The sequence below is a fragment of the Lipotes vexillifer genome, unplaced genomic scaffold (genome assembly GCF_000442215.2).
Source record: "Lipotes vexillifer unplaced genomic scaffold, Lipotes_vexillifer_v1.1 scaffold60, whole genome shotgun sequence".
Classification (NCBI taxonomy): domain Eukaryota; kingdom Metazoa; phylum Chordata; class Mammalia; order Artiodactyla; family Lipotidae; genus Lipotes; species Lipotes vexillifer.
In genome coordinates, this window is record NW_006797490.1 from 418400 (window position 1) to 442307 (window position 23908).

Genomic DNA, 23908 nt, shown 5'->3' on the forward strand with positions numbered 1-23908 from the left:
CACAGGATTCTATCTTCAGCTGTATCTTACTTCATGTTTATATCAATAACTTAGGTGAAGGCATAGGCTGTTCAAATTCATGGATGATATCAAGCTGAATGGGATAGTTAATCAAGATTTTAAATAACTGTACATATATTTGTGCAGATTGGAGCAAAGTGACATTTAGTGGAAAAATATTAAATTACTGTATAAATATGTGGTTGATGATACAAGAAAGAGATAAACTATTTAACCTAGGCTTAGGAGGATTCTGTGTTGGAAATCTCAGTGTCAGATAGCATTCAGAGTCTGTCTCTACTAGGCAGACCCTCACCTAGTATATATGCCAAGCTTGGGGCCTCAAATATTACTAAGGTTGCATACACACCGAATTGTGTTCAGGAGGTAGTAAAGAGACAGGAGAGGGGCCTGGATCCAAGGTCCCATATGGAACAGTTGAAGGAGATGGAGAGGTTCTACCTGGAAAAATTTAGAGAGAGAGGGACTCAGACCTTTGAAGGACTCTCACAGGGCAGAAAGAGAAGACCAGGTCTGAGAAACCCAGGTGGCCACTTCAGAGAAAGATGAAATTTCATCTCATTATAAGAAAGAACTTTCAGCCAATAATATCCCTGTTATAGAGTGACAGGCTTCAAGGAGTAGTAAATGTCTTGCCAGCAGAACTGTGCAAAAAGAAGGTGTCTTAAAGTTAGTGTGAAACCAGATTTCTATATTGAATAGAATGATGATTTTCAAACTTAATGGTATAGTCCACCAGTATCACCGGGGAAGCTAGTATAGATTCAGATTCTGGACCTCCAGCCCCAAGTTCCAATTCAGGAGTTCTTATATGGGGCCTGAGAAGGTACATCTCTAACAAATGACCCTAAATTATTCTAATCCCACTTAAAGCGATAGCCTACTGAGAATTGGCTGATGCCAGCATTGAGAAGGGGAAAGGGCACTGGACTTGTAGTCAGGTAGGCTGAGCTCCTGTCCTGGCTCTTGCCACATGCAGTCTTTTACAAGTCTCTTCCTGTTTTGGACCACAAGTTTGTACCATGATGAATATTCTCCTAATTTCTTCTTTTTAAATCAATCATCCTTTCTTCAAAGAAGAAATCTCACATAAAACCCCAATATTTGAAGCAAACACTGAACTGCTCTGGTGTGTGTGTGTGTGTGTGTGTGTGTGTGTGTGTGTGTGTGTGTGTGTTTATGTGTAGTGGAGGAATATCTTGCCCACTCATCATGCCCCACCCAAAACCCCAAAAGCTCCTCGGTGGGGTTTGAAAGTTGTTGCTCTGGGATCTGCCCAGTGCCCAGATTCTGATGGCCAAGGACCTTTGGGTTTTGTGATCCTCGTGCCTGAGTCCCTGTACCTGCCTCTGACCCAGTACCTGTGGGCAGCCATGCCTTCTCCATCCTGCACACATATCCAGAGAGCAAGCACTGTGGCCCTATCAGGCTTCTGAGCGAGGCTCTCAATTCTCCTCTTTGCCAGGCTACCATACACTTGCTCCTCCCCAGCAGTCTCCCCACAGCCCCTGCCTGTTTAGTTCCCCAAACTCTAGTCCCCAGTGGTCCCTTCTCTCAACCAGCTTGCCTGAGTCTGGGGTAGGGAGGGGGCTGGAAACAGCTTCAAATGAGGCTTTGAAAAGCCTTGCCCAAATCTCTTGATCTAGGTTTAATTTTCCCAAATTGTCTTTCAAGTCTGTCCTATCACTCCACTGCTTCATATGGCTTCCCATTCAGTGCAAACCAAGAGCCTTAGTGATTGACCTCTGCTCATTTCTCTAGCCTTATCTCCAGCTTCCTCTGGGTCATCAGATTTTGTTCCTGTCTGAAGACTGGCTGTTCAGGGGTTGAATACATTCAACACTCAGAGAATCCAGTAAAGAATCCTTTGTTCCTTATAATTGTCTTACTGAGCCTGGGTGATAAAATAACTGTTGAAGGCCATTGGGAACCAAAAACACTATGGGAATAATAACAACAACTATCATTTATGGAGCCTCCCTTATACGACAGCCAATTTCTTATTCATCACTTTATTTAATTTTCACACCAACCCTGTGAAGTCAGTACAATTAGTACCCCTGTTTTGCAGATGAGTAAACTCAGCCTGAGTGGTTAACCTACTGTGCTGTAAATACAGAGCTGGGATTATGAGCCCATGCTCCAGTGATCATAGAAGTGGTATTTTTGAACTTCATGACATGTAGCAGTAGATGGAGACTACCATGGCCATTCTAGAGGAACAGGCATAAAGTCCTGGAGGAGTGCAATGGCTAGCACGCTGCGGTCCTTGAAATATGTCATCACTTTCTCAGTCTTGTTTCTGCCTGGTGGCAAAATTATACTCTGAGTCGCCACAAATCTTCACAATGGGAACCCCATACCGCTCAGCTAGTGTCAGAAAATGGTAACTAAGTATCATATGATACAGTGACCCTGGGCTTTTCCCAGGAAAACAAGGAAAGCAACAGTCCCTGGGCTGGGTGGTAGGTCAAAGTAGATCCACAGTTCTTGAACTCATTTGGGTATAAGAGCCACCCATAGTCTGATGTACATCCTGGTTCCTGGGTCTCATCACTGAAATTCTGATCCAGGAGGTAACCTGAAGCTCTGGGAATCTGCATGTAAAATACACTCCCCAAGTAATTTGGATGCAGGGTTTTCTGGACTGCCTTACCCTCAGTAGAGAGCTTAGACAAAATAGACATTCGAGTCTTTTCCAGATTTGAGATTCCTGCTGTTCTTTAAGTATTAAGCTATATGGCATGGAAGATAAGTATCACAATCAAATCAGAAAGGAAGGAGAGAAGTGTGAGTGCCAGTATTTAGAAATGCATCATCAGAGATGGCTTCATGGGAGTGATCACACTTGTGTTGAGTCTTAAAACTGGGATTAAAGTTGTATAGGCACAGAAGAGGTAAATCGCATCCTAGGCAAGAGAGCTGGGGACAGCAAAGCCTCAAAGACAAGAATGACTATGGTTTGTTTGTAGTGGGGTGTAGTAAGAGGCCGGGACTAAGAAACCAGGTCAGTCTCTGTGAAGCAAACTATAGGAAATAACCTTGACAGAGAGGGGCCAAATTAAAATGGATATTGGAGACTACACAGATAATTTAAGTTTGATAAACAAATGACACCTTTGTAAGCTCTCATACATGGGAGAAAAGGGAGGTCTAAACCAATATTTTAATTTTTTTTTGAAAATCTACTTCACTACACAGTACAAACACGTGTGTCTATGGGTGTGTGTGTGTGTATGAGAGAAACCAAACTTTCCTGAAAACAAGTATTATTTGGGATCAATGTGATGTATTTTGATGTCATGTGTGTGTGTGTGTGTGTGTGTGTGTGTGTGTGTAAAATAAATTGAATATATACACATATAAATTGTATCTATACACATAATGTATATAAAACTTGAATATATATGTATATATATGAAACTAATAGTCCCAACCCACCCACTAAATTAATTTCACAACTTCGTAGTGGATTATAAATGACAGTTTGAGAAACAAAAGTTTACAGAAAATTTTAGATAATTTCTCTCCTCCTGGATTACTTTTTGTGCTAATAGGCAATTATTAACTGTTCTAATGGAAATGCTTCAGAAAATTCACAGAAATTTGATCTTAGTTTTATTTTTGAAATATAGTTGAATTATGTTTCAAACAATTGTAGTAACAAACCAACATTCACATTCAACTGTATAAATGTGTGATACACCAAATTTTGACACTTTGGAAAACAGTTATGCATTAACTTGGACTTCATGTTTAATTTGTTTCTCATGCAGATATTGAAATAAAACTTCTTCCTTGCCTGAACTTTATATTTAACCTTCTACTAACAGCATCGTTGTTAATGAAGCTGCTAGTTCTCTTTGTGTGTGTGTGTGTGTGTGTGTGTGTGTGTTAGCTTCTGCTTTATAACAAAGTGAATCAATTTTACATATACATATGTTCCCTAATGTCTTCCCTCTTGCATCACCCTCCCTCCCACCCTCCCTATCCCACTGCTCTAGGTGGTCACAAAGCACCGAGTTGACCTCCCTCTGCTATGCAGCTGCTTCCCACTAGCTATCTATTTTACGTTTGGTAGTGTATATATGTCCATGCCACTCTCTCACTTTGTCACAGCTTACCCTTCCCCCTCCCCATGTAGTCAAGTCCATTCTCCAGTAGGTCTGTGTCTTTATACCTGTCTTACCCCTAGGTTCTTCATGACATTATTTTTTCTTAGATTCCATATATATATATATATATATATGTTAGCATACTGTATTTGTCTTTCTCTTTCTAATTTACTTCACTCTATATGACAGACTCTAGGTCCATCCACCTCACTACAAATAGCTCAACTTTTTTTCTTTTTATGGCTGAGTAATATTCCATTGTATATATGTGTCACATCTTTTTTTTAACATCTTTATTGGGGTATAATTGCTTTACAATGGTGTTAGTTTCTGCTTTATAACAAAGTGAATAAGTTATACATATACATATGTTCCCATATCTCTTCCCTCTTGCATCTCTCTCCCGCCCACCCTCCCTATCCCACCCCTCCAGGCAGTCACAAAGCACTGAGCCGATATCCCTGTGCCATGTGGCTGCTTCCCACTAGCTATCTACCTTACGTTTGTTAGTGTATATATGTCCATGCCTCTCTCTCGCCCTGTCACAGCTCACCCTTCCCCCTCCCCATATCCTCAAGTCCGTTCTCCAGTAGGTCTGTGTCTTTATTCCTGTCTTACCCCTAGGTTCTTCATAACATTTTTTTCCTTAAATTCCATATATATGTGTTAGCATACGGTATTTGTCTTTCTCTTTCTGACTTACTTCACTCTGTATGACAGACTCTAGGTCTATCCACCTCATTACAAATAACTCAATTTCGTTTCTTTTTTATGGCTGAGTAATATTCCATTGTATATATGTGCCACATCTTCTTTATCCATTCATCTGATGATGGATACTTAGGTTGTTTCCATCTCCTGGCTATTGTAAATAGAGCTGCAATGAACATTTTGGTAAGTGACTCTTTTTGAATTATGGTTTTCTCAGGGTATATGCCCAGTAGTGGGATTGCTGGGTCATATGATAATTCTATTTGTAGTTTTTTAAGGAACCTCCATACTGTTCTCCATAGTGGCTATGCCAATTCACATTCCCACCAGCAGTGCAAGAGTGTTCCCTTTTTTCTGTGCATTAATTTTGTATCCTGTTACTTTACCAAATTCATTGATTAGCTCTAGTACTTTTCTGGTAGCACCCTTAGCCTTCTCTATGTATAGTATCATGTCATCTGCAAACAGTGACAGCTTTATTTCTTCTTTTCCAATTTGGATTCCTTTTATTTCTTTTTATTCTCTGATTGCTGCGGCTAAAATCTTTCTCTGAATTCAATCTGTACATCCTCACTGAAGTGGACCCCTCTGGACATGATAGTCAGCTGCATAATATCAGAAGAATAAGTAACATGTTGGACTGTGATGATAGTCTATTTATGGTAGTTTAATTACTTGCCCTAAATTTTAGGTATGTCTTTTTTAACTTTTAGATTTATTATTAGCTGTCTTAACTGGTGCTTCTCAGAGACATCAAGAACCTTATTATATACAGTTTAATAGAACCAATACAACAATTGTTCTTGGATTGATACTATTAATTTTATTTGTAATAATTAATGTGGAATCATGATAATTTTAAACTTTGAAACAAAATACTCTTAAGCCACCTTTGTTTTTCTACTATAAATATCTGAATCTCCTCACTCTACAGCATGTTATCTAGAGTTGCTCATGTGAGAAGTAGCTCCACCACAAGTTAATGCCTGCCTTTGGTGCATTTGCTATTGTGACTTATTCTAGTGATTGTTCTGTAAAGAAAATGTTCCCATGTATTGTAGATTCTGAAAGCAAATGAAGTCATTAAAAGGGAACTGGAGGATTTATATTTACACCATTTAATACACAGTTTTACACCATTTAATACACAATTTTGAATGGTGTAGCTCCTGTTTATAACTTTTTAATTGTCTGCAGTCCAAATGCCTTGCACAAATTCAGTTTTCTGGGCTTAGGGATCTCAGTAGCTGACTCTAAAATGACCTAACCATTGGAACAGAGTGTACTTTTAGGCTCACCTTTCCATTTCAGGGAACTAAAGCAATGTTAGATTACTTAACAGAGTCTATTTCAGCTTACTTGAAATCTGTCTGTTTTCTCTTTCCAGAGCATGTCTCCTTCCAAGTGATCGCTAAAAGTTCTTTTTGCTAGACTTTTTAACTGCATGGGAAAGAGCCTCTTGCATTGGCAATCATGTGAGTCCTGGATTATACCTTGGTTTCATCTGCTGTGGAGGTGAAAGTTTCTTTTTTGGCATTCAGGTATTTCTCATTTTGGGCCCCAGTCACTGTTGAGGCTGTGTCATTGGAACCTAGCGCATGGTAGGTGTCCCATAAATATTTGTTGAAGGATGAATGAAATGTCATTTTGTGCATTTAGATATCTCTGGTCCCTCTGAAATTCATTGTTTCCTTCCCTGAGATCCAATGGCACTTTGTCCATATGTTTATTAATGCTTTTGTTACACCATATTAGAACTATCCATTTACATATTCATTAACACATTGGACAGCAAACTCATTCTGTGAAATAATTATCTTGCCTTATTTACCTTGGTCTCTGCAGTGCATAGCACAGAGTAGGCAGTGTTTTTTGAAAGGACATATCAATAAAACTACAAATAAGGCATGGGTTTAATTCTAAACACACACAATACTTCAGAGATTTATGACTCATCTATGGAAGATTCTCAACATCTTGTTATCACTGATCTTTGTTTCTTTTATTCATTCCCTCATACATTCATTCTTCAAATATTATTTGACCATCTACTTTGTGCCAGGCACTGTTTCAAGGCTCTAAGAATACAGTGGTGTGTAATGAAAAAATTCCTACACCACAGAACTTACATTCTCTTAAATGAGATAAATAACTGAAATTTAATAATGATACATTATATAAAGAAAAATTAAACAGGGTAAGTGAATGGAGAATGACAAGGAGCTGGTATTTTAGAGAGGGGAGTAAGGAAAGCCTTCTCTAAAAGGTGAGTTTTGAGCAGAGACCATTAAAGATTCAGGAATTGAATAAGTGCCTGCTGGATGGGATGGTTAGGAGGAGGAATAGGAGTTGGTAACAGGGATAAAAGAGAAAAACAAATAGATAAGTAAATAAAAACAAGACAGGAGCCTTGCATGGGCCAGTGGTAATAAGTGTAACAAACTGAGAAATAAGATTAATTCAACACTTATATAAAGAATAGAATATACTAGAAGAAATGGATAAATTACTAGATATATTTTATCTACCAAGGCTGAATAATGAAGATATAGAAAATTTGAACAGACTAGTAATGTATAAAGAGATTGAATCAGTAATAAAACACCTTCCAACTTTATAACTACTTACAGAGAAACTATCTATGAGAAAAACTTGAAGACTAGCAGAAAATATTTTCCAAAACTAAAGATATAAACTAGGAGCCACAACAAGACAGGTAGGAGGGGCAGAAATGCAGTATAGTCAGGATCCATACCCCTGGGTCAAAGACCCCAAAATATGAGAGATATCACAACCACAGAGATCTTACTTGAGTAGCGAGGGATCCACGACTAACACCAGACTCCCCAGCCTGTGATCCTGTTGCTGGAAGACAAGTCCCAGAACATCTAGCTTTGAAAATCAGTGGAGCTTACATTCAAGAGAGTCAGAGGGCTACAAGAAACACAGATTCCACTCTTAAAGCTTGTGCACAAAATCTTACAATTCTAAGTTCCAGCACAGAGACAGTAACTTGAAAGGAACCTGGGTCAGACCCACTTGCTGATCTTGCAGAGTCTCCCAGAGAGGCAGGAGGTAAATGGGATATACCCTGCAGATAGAGATGCTGGCATCAGCTATTTCAGCAAACTCGTTCTACTGCAATGACACTGGCACTGGGAAATTCCATTTTTAGTATTCTCCTTCAAGCCTATTAGAAATGGGGTCTTACCCCCACATACACCATTTGTCTTGCAGCAGTGGCACACAACTAGGCTGCATGGCCAGCCACATGGAGACCTGGCCCCACCCACCAGTGGGCCAGCAGCCACCACATGAGACAGGGCTTTGCAGCCTACCCAGTGAAGGGTCATCCCCAACTATAGTGTACCCACAGTAACTGTCCCTGCTACAACAGAAAGATGCATGCAGCCCATATGTGGCACATTCCTAGAACATATATTTCTGGAGAATAGAGGGAAGCATGCTGCTGGAACACATAGGTGTCTCCTACATAAAGACCCTTCTCCCAGATCAGAAGATATAATGAACCTACTTAATATATAAAAATAAACACAGAGAATTAGGTAAAATGAGGAGACAGAGGACTATGTTTCAAATGAAGGAACAGACAAAACCTCTGAAAAAGAACTAAACAAAGTGGATATGAGCAGTCCACATGACAAAGTGTTCAAGATACTGATCACAAAGATGCTCAAATAACTTGAGAGAAGAATGGAAGAACACAGAATTTCAACATAGAATTAAAAAATATAAGAAAGAAACAATCAGAGCTGAAGAATATAATAATTAAAATTAAAAATATACTAGAAAGAATAAACAGTTAATTAGATGATATACAGGAATGGATCAGTGATCTGGAAGAAAGAGTGGTGCGAATCATCCAAGCTGAACAGAAAAAAAAGGAAAAAAAGAATTTTTAAAATTGAGAATAGTTTAACAGACCTTTGAAACAATGTCAATCATACTAACTTTTGCATGTCAAAAGACATGGAGGAGCTGAATTGATTTTAAAAAGATCCATGTATATGCTATCTATGAAAGACTTACTTCAGATCTAAAGATACACACAGATTGAAAGTGAGGGAGTGGAAAAAGGGATTCCATGCAAATGGAAACAAACAAACAAAAAAACTGAGGTAGCAATACTTGGTCAGAAAAATTGAATTTAAAACAAAAACTGGAGCAAGAAAAAACAAAAGGCATTAATTGATGATAAAGGGGGATCAATCAAACAAGAACCTCTAACAAATATAAATATATTTTCATCCAACAGAGGAACACCTAAATACAAAAAGGAAATATTAACAACCATAAAGTAAGAAATTGATAATAATACAATAAAAATAAGGGACTTTAATACCACACTTAAATCAATGGACAGATCATTGAGAAAGAAAATCAAGAAAGAAACATTGGCCTTAAATCATGCATTAGAGTAGATGGATTTTATATATGTTAATATAGATAGATAGATGATAGGTAGATATAGATAAATAGATAGATATACATAATAAATATTCCATTCAAAATCATGAGAAAACACTTTGATTTAAAAGCACATGGAACATTCTCCAGGGTAGATTACATGCTAGGCCACAAAACAAGACTCAATAAATTTAGGAAGATTAAAATCATATCAAGCAACTTTTCCAACCACAAGGGTATGAAAATAAAAACCAACTACAAAGTAATTATAAAACCCACAAAATATGTGAAATCTAAACAATATGTAAACAATCAATGGATGACTGATGAAATCAAAAACAAAATAAAAAGGATACATGGAGAGAAATGAAAATAGGAACACAATGATCCAACATATACAGAATGCATCAAAATCAGTAATAAGAGAGAAGTTTATAGTGATACAGGCCTACTGCACTAAACAAAAAACAGTCAAAATAAATAATCAAAACTCACACTTAAATAAACTAGAAGAAGAAAAACAAACAAAAACCAAAGTTAGTGGAAGGAAAGAAATAATACAGATCAATGTGGAAATAAATAAAATGGAGACAAAAAACAATAGAAAAGATAAATGAAACTAAGAATGGATTCTTTGAAAATACAAACAAAACTGATAAGTGTTTAATCAGGGTAACCAAGGAAATAAAAAAAAAAAAAGAGGGCCAAAATAAATAAAATAAAATAAGGAAAGAAGAGAAATTATGAAATCACAGAAATACAAAGGGTAATAAGATATTACTACAGACAATTATAAACCAACAATTGGACAACCTCAAATAAATAAATAAATTTCTGAAAGTGTACAATCTTCAAAAACTGAATCAGGAAGAAATAGAGAATATGAAGACTGATTACCAGAAATGAAATTGAATGAGTAATTTTAAAAAACCTCCCAGGAAACAAAAGTCCAGTATCATATGAGTTCACATGTGAATTTTACCAAAAATTTAAAGAAGAATTATTACCTTTCTTTCTGAAACTATTCCAAAATTTGAAGAGAAATGAACTCTTGTGAACTCATATGAGGTCAGCATCATGCTGAGACTGAAATCAGACCACACAAAGAGCATTACAGTTCAATATTTCTGATTAATATAGATGCAAAAATCTTCAACAAAACGTTAAGAAATCAAATTCAACAACATATTAATAGGATCATGCACCATGACCAAGTGTTATTTACCCCAAGGATGCAAGGATGTTCAATGTTCACATATCAATGTGATATACTGCATGAATAAACTGAAGAATAAAACCACATGATATTCTCAATAGATGGACATCTTTTGGCAAAATTCAACATCCATTTATGATAAAAACTCTCAGCAAACTTGGTATAGAGAAAATATAACTTAACATAATAAAGGCCATATATGACAAAACCAAAGCCAACATCATACTCAACAGCACAAAGCTTAAAGCATTTCCTGTAAGATAAGGAACAAGGCAAGGGTGCCACTCTTGCCACTTTTCTTAAACAGAGTATTGGAAATCCTAGCCACAGCAATTAGGTAAGGAAAAGAAATAAAAGAAATCCAAATTGAAAAGTAAGAAGTAAAACTGTCACTGTTTGCAGATGACAAGATACTATATACAGAAAACCCTAAATATACCAACAAAATACTGTTAGAAATAATAAGGGAATTCAGTAAAGTTGCAGGATACAAAAATTGATATAAATAAATCTATTGCATTTCTACATATTAATAATGAACTATCAGAAAGATAAACTTTAAAACTCCCATTTACAAATGCATCAAAATGAATAAAATACCTAGGAATAAACCTAATCAAGGTGATGAAATAAACTGTACTTGGAAAACTATAAGACATTGATGGGAGAAATTGAAGACAACACAAACAAATGAAAAGATATACTGTGTTCACAGATAGGAAGAATTAATATTGTTATAATGACAACACTCCCCAAGGCAATGTACAGTTTTAATGCAATCCCTATCAAAATATCAACAGCAGTTTTCACAGAACTAGAATAAATAATCCTAAAATTAGTATGAAACAACAAAAGCCTTCAGATAATAAAAGAAATTTTGAGATAAAGAAGAAAGCTGGAGGTATCATGGTCCCTGACTTCAGACTATAATACAAAGCTGCATTAATCAAAGCAGTATGGTCCTGGAACAAAAACAAACACATATGGAACGGAAAGAGAGGCCCCAAATAAACTCATGCACATAGGGTCAATTAACCTATGACAAAGGAGGCAAGAATATACAATGGGGAAAAGACAGGCTCTTCAATAAATTGTGTTTGGAAAATTGGACAGCTACATACAAAAGAATGAAATTTGACCACTTTCTGAAACTATATGCAAAAGAAACCCAAAATGGTTTAAAACTTAAATGGAAGACCTGAAACCATAAAACATCTAGAAGAAAAGAGAAGCATATATACACACTTTCACATCAGTCTTCACAATATTTTGGGGGTCCTATCTCCTCAGGCAAGAGTGAAAAAAAAACAAAAAAGTAAATATAAATTGGACTACATCAAAATATAAAGCTTTTGCAAAGTTAAGTAAACCATCAACAAAATGAAAAGCATCCTACTATATAGGAGAAGATATTTGCAAACAGTATCTGACAAGGGATTGACATACAAAATATACAAAGAATTCTTACAACTCAACACCAAGAAAAACAAACAACCGATTACAAAATGAACAGAGGACCTGTAGACATTATTCTAAAGAAAACATACAGACAGCCATCAAATACATGAAAAGATGTGCAACATCACTAATCATCAGGTAAATGCAAATCAAAATCACAATGAGATTACCACCTTCCACTTGTCAGCTTCTATTCAAAATGACAACAAATAACACATGTTGGTAAGGATGTGGAGAAAAAGGAAACTCATGAACTGTCAGTTGGAATATAAATTGTATCCACTTTTGAGTACAGTATGGAGATTTTGCAATAAATTGAAAAAATAGAAGTGGAAGAGAGATAAAGATGGTGGAGTAAGAGGATGCTGGGCTCACCTTCCATTAGAAACACATAAAAAATAACAACTACATATAGAGTGACTCTTGCTGAAATAGACCTGGAAATAGAAGAACAGCTATTCTATGATGAAGGTTGTAAAGAAAGATCCACACAGAGTCAGGTAAGAAAAGGGAGGTGATCTGGTCAAGGAATGCATCTTTAGCAGGAGATATTGAAGAGAAGGGGGAAAACAGAGACAGGGGGATCCTCACTGGGGAACAAGTGATTTAAGCCAAATAATAGGCACCCCAGCCTTAGGTCTGACACTGGGAATGCCAGATCAATTAGCTGATTTGAAAACCAGTGGGGCTTACTGGAGGGCTGTAATAAGCCACTAAACTGCTATTTTCTTTTATTGAAGTATAGTTGATTTACAATATTGTATAAGATTCTTTTTCAGATCCTTTATATGTTATTGCATAATATTGAGTATAGTTCCCTGTGCTATATAGTAGGTACTTGTTGGTAATCTACTCTATACATAGTAGTGTGTATATGTTAATCACAGCCTCCTAATTTATCCCTCTTCCCACTGCCCTTTCCCCTTTGATAACCATAAATTTATTTCCTGTGTCTGTGAGTCTCTTTCTGTTTTGGAAATAAGTTCAGTTATGTCTCTTTTTCCTTTAGATTATAAGCAATATCATATGACATTTGTCTTTGTCTGGTTTACTTAGTATGATGAACTCTAGGTCCATCCACGTTGCTGCAAATGACATTATTACATTCTTCTTTATGGCTGAGTAATATTCCAGTGTGTGTGTGTGTGTGTGTGTGTGTGTGTGTATACACATTTATATGTACTTACCACATCTTCTTTATCCATTCATCTGTTGATAAACATTTAGGCTGTTTCCATATCTTGGCTATTGTAAATAGTGCTGCAATGAACATTGGGATGCATGCATCTTTTCAAATTATAGTTTTCTCCAGATAAATGCCCAGGAGTGAGATTGCAGGATCATATGGTAGCTCTATTTATAAATAAACTGACACCAAGCATTATAAATGGATGACCACAACAAAAGCACCAATGATTGCAATTATTATATGTACTTACCAGATCTTCTTTATCCATTCATCTGTTGATAAACATTTAGGCTGTTTCCATATCTTGGCTATTGTAAATAGTGCTGCAATGAACATTGGGATGCATGCATCTTTTCAAATTATAGTTTTCTCCAGATAAATGCCCAGGAGTGAGATTGCAGGATCATATGGTAGCTCTATTTTTAGTTTTTAAAGGAACCTCCATACTATTCTCCATAGTGGATGCACCAATTTACATTCCCACTAACAATGTAAGAGGGTTCCTTTTTCTCCACACCCACTCTAGCATTTATTATTTGTAGACAATTTGATGATGGCCATTCTGTCTACTGTGAGGTAAAGAACTCACTCACAGATTGCCTACTTCCCATCACAGCACAGAGACAGCAGATTGAAAATGGCCTGAGACTCTGTCCAGTTTACCAGGACCACCCCACCACACCTCCCAGTCCACACAAGGCTCCTGCTCCAAGGCCGTCTTGCTCTGGTGTTATTCTCAACTAAGATAGAGGCTGATGTTACAAATGTGACTTCACACACTTGGAGGGAACAGAGCCAGCTCAGACTCCAGCCTTGTTTCTAACCAAGGCAGAACATCCAGTGTCAATTCTTGCATCCCTGCATGCACTCCTGAAGGAGCAAATCTAACTTCATGTTGGAGAATGACATCACTGAGTGTCCTTGTGCTCAGTTGGGAGGGAACAAGGAAAGCTCAGTGGTATGGCACCAACACCTCCAACCCTGAACCAGACTCTAAACAAGGTGCGTACACCAGGGGACAGGTGAAACCAGCACAGAACTGCAGCCCCAAGCACTCAGGCCCCCGTCACTTCTCCACCCAAGTGTCCATGAATGATACATTTTATCAATTGAACTTATAGGTATAAACAGGACATTCCATCCCAAAGCAGCAGAGTACACAATTTTTCAAGTGCACATGGAACATTCTCTAGGACAGATCACACGTTAGGTCACAAAACAAGTCTCAATAAATTTAAAAGTGTAGAAATCATATAAAAAATATTGTCTAACCACAAAAGTATGAAAGTAAAAATCAATCACAGGAAAAAATGAGAAAAACACAAACATATGGAAACTAAATAACATGCTACTAAAAAAAAATCCCTGAGTCAAGAAAGAAATCAAAGAGTAAATTAGAAAATGTCTTAAAACAAATAAAAACACAATTAAAATAAATTAAAATAAAATAAAAACCTAGGGGATGTTGCAAAATTAGTTCTAAGAAGGAAGTTTATAGGGATACAGTCCTACCTCAAGAAACAAGAAAAATCTCAGGAAAACAACCTAATCTGTCAACTAAATGAAATATAAAAAAAAGAATAAACAAAGCCCAAAGTCTGCAGAAGAAAGGAAATAATTATGATCAGAGTGCCTACAAACAAAGGATCACAATATAGAATCAGGCTTTTGGTCTCTAAATAAAACAGAGACCAAAAAACAATAAAAAGATCCATGAAAGCCAGAGGTGGTTCTTCAGAAATATAAACAAATTGATATGCCTTTAGCCAGGCTCATTAAAAAAAAGAGAGATGACCCCAAAAAACAAAATAAAAACAAACAGAAGAGAATATTATGAATATTATTATCTGCCAACAAATTAAAAAAAAACTAGAAGAAATGTATAAATTACTAGAAATATACAATCTTCCAAGACTGAATCAGGAAGAAATAGACAATCTGAACAGATTGCTCACTAGTGGTAAAATTGAATAATTGATCCAAAAACTTTGAACAAATAAAATTCAAGTACTGCATGGATTCTCAGGGGAATTCTACCAAATATAAGAATAAGGGTTAATACTTCCTCTTCTCAAACTGTTTCCAAAAATGTGAAGAGGAGGAAACACTCCCAAATTCATTCTACAAGGTCACCATTACCCTGATGTCAAAAGCAGAAAAAGACACTACACAGAAAGAGAAAATTATATGCCTTTTATCCCTGATGAATATAGATGCAAAAATCCTCAACAGAATATTAGGAAACAATATTCAACAATATATAAAAAAAGATCATACACCATGATCAAGTGGGATATATTCCAGGAATGAAAGGATGTTTCAGTGTCTGCAAATCAAACAATATGATACACAGACCAAACAAAACAAGGAATAAAAATCACATGTAATCTCATTAGACACAGAAGTAAGCATTTGACAAAATTCAATACCCATTCACGTTTTAAAAATAGAAACTCTACAAAGTTGGTTCAGAGGTAACATATCTCAAAATAATAAAGGCCATTTTTGCAAAACCTATACCTAACATCAATCTCAATGGTGAAAAACTGAAGGCCTTTCATCTAAAATTAGGAACAAAATATGGGTGCCCACTCCCACCATTTTTATGTAACATAGCATTGCAAGTCATAGAAATCAGAAAAGAAAAAGAAATCAAAGTTATCCAAATTGGAAAAGAAGTAGTAAAGCTATCACTCTTTGTAGATCACATGATGCAATATACAGAAAACCCTAGTTTCTCTATGTAAAAAAAAAAAACTATTAGAACTAATAAATGGATTCAATAAGGTTTCAGGTAAAAAGGTTAAAATATAGAAATATGTTGTTTTCTATACACTGATAATGAGCTTTCAGAAAGAGAAAACAAGAAACCAATCACATTTACAATCAAATACAAACAAATTAAAACTTAGCACTAAACTTAATCAAGGAAGTTAAAGACCTCCACTCTGAAAACTGCATGACATTGATGAAGGAAACTGAAGATAATACAAATAAATGTAAAGATACCCTGTGTTCAGGGATTGGAAGAATTAATATTGTTAAAATTTCCATACTACCCAAAGCAATCTACAGATTTAATGCAATCCTTATCAAAATACCCATGACGTTTTTCACAGAACCAAACAAATAATCTTAAATTTTGTATGAAATCAAACAAGACAACAAATAGCAATGCAATCTTAAGAAAAAAGAACAAAGCTGGAAGCATAACCATTTCTGACTTCAGACTCTAATATAAAGCTATGGTATCCGAAACAATATGGTTCCAGCACCAAAACAAACAAATAGATCAATGGAATAGAATATAGAGCCCAGAAATAAACCCACCCACACATGGTCAATTAATCTGCAACAATGGAGGAAAACAACATACAATTTTGAAAACATAGTCTCTTCAAAAATGGTGTTGGAGCTTCCCTGGTGGCAGAGTGATTAACAATCTGCCTGCCAGTGCAGGGGACGTGGGTTCAAGTCTGGTCTGGGAAGATCTCACATGCTTCAGAGCAACTAAGCTCATGCACCACAACTACTGATCCTGTGCTCTAGAGCTCGAAAGCCACAACTACTGAGCCCACACAACACAACTACTGAAGCCCACACACATATAGCCCATGCTCTGCAACAAGAGAATCCACTGCAATGAGAAGCCCATGAACTGCAACAAAGAGTAGCCCCTGCTCGCCTCAACTAGAGAAAACCCATGCACAGCAACAAAGACCCAACACAGTCAAAAATAAATAAATAAACTTATTAAAAAATGGTGTTGGGAAACTGGACATATAAAAGAATGAAATTAGAACATTTTCTCACACCATATACAAAAATAAAATAAAAATGGATTAAAGGCCTAAATGTAAGACTAGAAACCATACAACTGCTAGTAGAAAACATAGGCAGCACACCTTGACATAATTCTTAGTAATACTTTTTGGATTTGTCTCCTCAAGTAAGAAAAACTAAAGCAAAAATATACAAATGGAACCTAAATAAACTTAAAAGATTTTGCACAGCAAAATAAACCATTAACATAATGAAAAGACAAGCTACTGCATGGGAGAAGATATTTGCAAATGAGTTAATATTCAAAATATATAAAGAGCTCATATAACTCAATATTAATGAAACAAACAACCCAATTAAACAATTGGAAGGAGATGTGAATAGAAATTTTTCCAAGGAAGACATAGAGATGGACAACAGACACATGAAAAGATGCTCAACATCACTCATCATTAGGGAAATGCAAATCAAAACAAAATGAGGTATTGGTTTAGATCTGTCAGAATAAACATCGTGAAAAAGACAATGTTAATAAATATTGTTGAGGATGTAGAGAAAAGGCAACCCTTGTGGAAATGTAAATTGTTATAGTCTTTATGGAAAACAGTATGGAGATTTTCAAAAAATTAAAAATAGCACTACCATGTGATCCAGTAATTCCACTTTTGGGTATATAGCCAAAGAAAACAAAAAGACTAATTTGAAAAGATATATGCACCTCAATGTTTTAGCAGCATTATTTACAATAGCCAAGATATGGAAGCAACTTAAGTGTCCATCAACAGATAAGTGAATAAAGAACATGCAGTGTAGATATAGCTTTACACTGGAATATTACTCAGCTATAAAAAAGAAAGAAATTTTGCCTTTTGCAACAACTTGGATAGAGTTGGAGAAAATTATAATTAGTGAAGTAATTCAGAGAAAGACAAATACCATAAGGTTTTGCTTACATGTGGAAGTAAAAAATAAATCAAACAAATGAATGTAAAAAAACAGATTCATAGTACAGAGAAGAAACTATTGGTTACCAGTTGGGAGCAGTATGGGGAGAGGGTCATGATAAAAGAAGGGGATTGAGAGGTACAAACTACTAGGTATAAAATAAATAAAACACAAGAATGCAAGTACAGAGCAGGGAATATTGAATCTAAAGATTCAATGCTATTCCCATCAAAATCCCAATGGCATTTTTATAGAAATAGAAATAAAGTCCTAAACTTTATATTGAACCACAAAAAGACCCAGAGGTGACAAAGCATTCTTAGAAAGAAGAATGCTGGAGTCATCACACATCCTGCTTTTAACATATATTACAATGCTACATTAAGCAAAACAGTATGGTCTTGGTATAAAGACATGCATGTAGATCAATGGAACAGAATAGAAAGTTCTGAGGGGGGGTCAAGATGGTGGAGTAAGAAGATGTGGAGCTCACCTCCCCTATAATCACATCAAAATATATATCTACATGTAGAAGAATTCTCACAGAAAATTCTAACTGGAAACTGGTAGAAGAATTCTTATGCAACCAAACCTGCAAGAAGATCTCCATGTAACCTGGAAGGACGGGGGAAAAAAGGCATCCCGTTGGGAAATGTGCCCCTGGGAGGCATCTGTAAGGAAGAGAAGGACTGCATTGTTGGACCCTTGCCCCAAGAGTTAGCAGGGCATCCAAGTTCTCGGGCCCTGCACAGAAGAGACAGGCTCTCTTGCCTGCTGGGAAATCTGCCGAGACAGATAGAAGGGCTGGAGAAGCATAGATTCTACTTGCAAGGAGTATGTTCATGCTGGATTACTGACAACCAAGGCTGAGAGTACCTAGTACTGGTGACTGCTGCCTTACTGCACTTCAAAGGGCTGAACACCCTGGCCCCAATTACTGCACACCAAGCCTGGGGTAAGATCTCTGCTGGGATTCTGTGTAGCTGCACAGAGACAGATTGGGGTTCAGAGTTGTGATTCAGGTGGAGCTACAGAAGCCATAGTCAGTTGGGTGCACAGAGCAATGGGTATAACAATGGGAGATATCAGCATGCATATGGGGGAATTCCCATAAAAGCATGCAGTGGCTAAGCACTGAATCTCAGGCAGACAGGGGCTGGGAGAGGACTCATCTAGCTAAGCAGAGGCAGGGTCTGTAGTGTGGCCCAGGTTGGGTGGTGATGACCAGTGTCAGTGTGTGCAGAAATACACAGAAGTTCCTCTCTCAGTGAGAATGCTTCAGCTCCTCCCACTCCATAGTGCAGCTTAGCATTAGATCTGGGTTAAATAAGTCCTGAGATAATTCTGCCACAGAGGCAGCCAAGATACTAGGTGGCAATGCAGCCACCTCAATTCCTGCATTCACAAAGCCCTGACACCCCCAGCCCCAGCCAACTCCACACCACAGTCTAGCACTAGATCTTGGAAAAACAACAGAGAAAGACACAAACGTGTGCTGTTTCTGAACAGAACTGAATATGCCTACATAGAGAAAACATAGGTTAAAAACAATCTAAAAATCATAAAAGTAGTTTTAACTACAATTAACAATAATAGGATGAGCATGAAGATGTAAAATGGGACATAAAATCACAAAATGTGGGGGAGGGGAGTATAAAAATGTATATATTTTAGAATGTATTTGAACTTGAGTAACTATCAGCTTAAAGCAAGCAGATACAGTTACGGGTCAACATAGTTGAACTCCATGGTAACCACAAATAAAAAGTATAGAATAGATTCACAAAAACTGGAAAGAAAGGAAATCAAGCATATTACAAAAGAAAATCATCAAAAATCAAAAGGGAAAAAGGAATGAACAGAGAAGAACTATAAAAACAACTTGGAAACAAGGATTAAAATGACAATAAGTACATACTGATCAATAATTAGTTTAAATGTCAATGGACTAAATGCTCCAATCAAAAGACATAAAGCTGCATATTGGATAAGAAAAGAAGAACCTACAATATGCTGTCTAAAAGAGACTCACTTCAGGGTGAAAGACACACAGACTGAAACTGAGGGAATGGAAAAGATATTTCATGTGAATAGAAATGACAAAAAAGCAGGGGTAGCAATATTCATATCAGACAAAATAGAGTTTAACACAAAAGCCATAAAGAAGACAAAGAAGGGCATTATATAAAGATGAAGGGATCAATACAGAAAGAAGATATTACACTCATTAATATATATACACTGGATGTAGGAGAACCTGAATATAAAAACAAATACTAAGAGACAAAAAGGGAAAAATTGACAATACAATAATAGTAGGGGACTTTAACACCCCATTGACATCAATGGACAGATCATCCATACAGAAATCAATACGTCAACAGAGGTCCTAAATGACACAATAGACCAGTTGGACTTAATTGACATCTACAGGATACTACACCCAAATAATAATAATAGTAAACATTCTTTTCAAGCATACAATGGAATATTCTGTAGGGTAGACTACATAATAGGTTACAAAGAAAGTCTCAACAAATTCAAGAGGATATAAATTATTTCAAGCATCTTTTCTGATTACAATGGTATGAAACTAGAAATCAGTCACAGAAAGAAAAATGAGGAAAGAACAAACATATGGAAGTTAAACAACATGCTACTGAAAAGCCAATGGGTCAACAATTAAATCAAAGAAGAAATCAGAAAATACCTTAAGAAAAATGAAAATGAAAACACATTACAAAATCTATGAGATGCAGCTAATGCAGTTCTAAGAGGGAGGTTCAGAGTAATCAAACCTTCCTCAAAAAACAAGAACAATCTAAAATAAGAAACCTAAGCTACCACATAATAGAATTAGAAAAAAGAAGAACAAACAAAGCAAACAGAAGGAAGGAAATAATAAGATCAGAGAGGAAATAGATAAAAAATAGGAAAGATCAATAAAACCAAGAGGTGATTTTTTGAAAAGATAAAATTGAAAATCCTCTAGTCAGGCTCACCAAGAAGAAAACAGAAAGAACCCAAATTAACGAAACAAGAAATGAAAGAAGAGAAATAACAACCAATACTGCAGAAATACAAAGAAAAAAAACACATGAAAATATTATGTACAGTTGTATGCCAACAAATTGGAAACCTAGAAGAAATGGACAAGTTTATAGAAACATACAGCCTTCCAAAATTGAGTCAAGAAGAAGCAGATAATTTGAACAGACCAATCACTAGATGTGAAATAGAATTTGTAATAAAAAAAAATCCTTACAACCAAAGCCCAGGACTGGACAGCTTCACTGGAGAATTCTACCAAGCATACAGAAATTTATACCTATCCTTCTCAAGCTATTCCATAAAAATGAAGAGGAGAGAACATTCCCAAATTCATTCCATGAAGTCACAATTAGCCTGATAACAAAAATAGAAAAAAAAACACTACAAAAAAAGAAAATTACAGGCAAATAACTTTTATGAATATAGATGCAAAAATTCTTAACAAAATATTAGCAAACCAAACCCAGCTATACATAAAAAGGATCATACACCATGATCAAGTTGGATTCATTCCAGGGTTACAAGGATGATTCAGCACATGCAAATCAATCAATGTGATATACCACAGTAATAAAAGGAAAGACAAAAATCACATGATCATTTCAATAGCTGCAGAAAAAGCATTTGACAAAATTCAACATCCACTCATGATAAAAACTCTTAACAAAGTGGGTATAGAAAGAACATATCTCAGTGTAATAAAATCCATTTATGACAAATCCAAAGCCAACATAATACTGAACAGTGAAAAGCTGAAAGCCTTCCTGGCAAATTCTGGATCAAGAAAAAGATGCCCACTCTCAACACTTCTACTCAACATAGTATTAGGAAGTCCTAGCCATAACAATTGGACAAGAAAAAGAAATAAGAAGTGTCCAACTCAGAAAGGAATAGGTAAAGCTGTCACTATTTGCAGATGTCATGATCTTCTATATAGAGAACCCTAAAGTTGCCACACAAAAACGATTAGAATTTAGCAAAGTAGTAGGATACAAGATTAGTTTATAGAAATCTGCTGCATTCTTTACACTAATAATGAACTGCCAGAAAGAGAAAATTTTAAAAAATCCCATTTAAAATCACATTAAAATATACCTAGGAATGAACTTAACCAAAGAGGTGAAAGATTTAAATGCTGAAGATGATAAAACACTGATAAGAAAATTGAATATGAATCAAATAAATGTAAAAATATTCCATGTTCTTGGATTGGAAGAATTAATATTGTTAAAATAGTCACACTACACAAAACCATCTGTGTATTTAATAAAATATCTGTCAAATTACCCGACATTTTTCACAGAACCAAAACAAATAATCCTAAAATTTATATGGAACCACAAAAAAACCAGAATTTTGAAAGCCATCCTGATGAAAAACGTCAAAGCTGGAGGCATAACGCTTTCAGACTTGAGACTCTACTACAAAGCAGCTGTAATCAAAAGAGCAAGGTATTGTCACAGAAACCAACATATAGATCAATGGAACAGAATAGACAGCCCAAAAATAAACTCACACAACTACAATCAATTAATCTTAGACAAAGGAGGCAAGAATATACAATGGAGAAAAGACAGTCTCTTCAACAAGTGGTGTTGGGAAAGATACTATTCAGACATAAAAAAGAATGAAATCTTGCCCTTTGTGACAACATGAATGAACCTTGAGAGCATTATGCTTAACAATTTCATGTTTCTTTTTTTTTTTTTGGCCATGCAGTGCAGCATGCAGGATCTTATTTCCTCAACCAGAGATGGAACCCCTGCCCCCTGCAGTGGAAGTGTGGAGTTTAACTGCTGGACCGCAAGGAAAGTCCCATGGATGGCTACATGTAAATGAATGAAATTAAAATACTCCCTCACACCTTATACAAAAATAAACTCAAAATGTTTAAACACCTAAGGATAGGACATGATACCATAAAATTTCTAGAAAAAAAATAGGCAAAAAATTCTCTGACATAAATCATAGAAGTATTTTCATAGATCAGTCTCCCAAGGGAAGAGAAATAAATGCAAAAATAAACAAAAGAGATCTAATCAAACTTAAAGGCTTTTCCAACAGCAAAGGAAACCATCAACAACACAAAAGGGCAATCTATGGAATAGGAGAAAATATTTGCAAACAGTGCAACCAACAAGGGGTTAAAATCCAAAATATAAAAACAGCTCATACAACTGAATTAAAAATGGGCAGAAGACCTAAATAGACATTTTACCAAAGAAGGCATACAGATGCCCAACAGGCAAATGAAAAGATGCTCAACATCTCTAATTATTAGAGGAAGTACAAATCAAAAACACAATGAGGTATCACCTCACACTGTTGCTATCATCAAAATGTCTACAAATAATAAATGCTGGAGAGGGTGTGGAGAAAAGGGAACCATTGTACACTTGCTGGGAATGCAAATTAGTGCAGCCACTATGGAAAACAGTAAGAAGGTCCTTAGAAAAGTAAAATTAGAGCTACCATAAGATCCAGCAACCCTGGATATATACCCAGAAAAACTGAAAACTACGATTTGAAAAGATACATACACCCCAATGTTAATAGCAGCACTATTTACAATAGCTAAGACATGGAAGCCACCCAAGTGCACATCAAAAGATGATTGGCTTAAGAAGAAGAGGTGGAGAGACCTTCAAGATTGTGGAGGAGTAAGACGTGCAGATCAGCTTCCTCGCCACAAATACATAAGAAATACATCTACATGTGGAACAACTCCTACAGAGCACCTACTGAATGCTGGAAGAAGACCTCAGACCTCCCAAAAGGCAAGAAACTACCCATGTGCCTGGGTAGAGCAAAAGATAAAAGTGGAAAAAAAGACAAAATAATACGGATGGGACCTGCACTTCTGGGAGGGAGCTGTGAAGGAGGAAAAGTTTCCACACAGTAACAAGCCCCTCCACTGGTGGAGACGGGGGTGGCAGGGTGAAGTTTTGTAGCCACCGAGGAGAGCACAGTGCAGAGGGCAAAGAGGAGAGA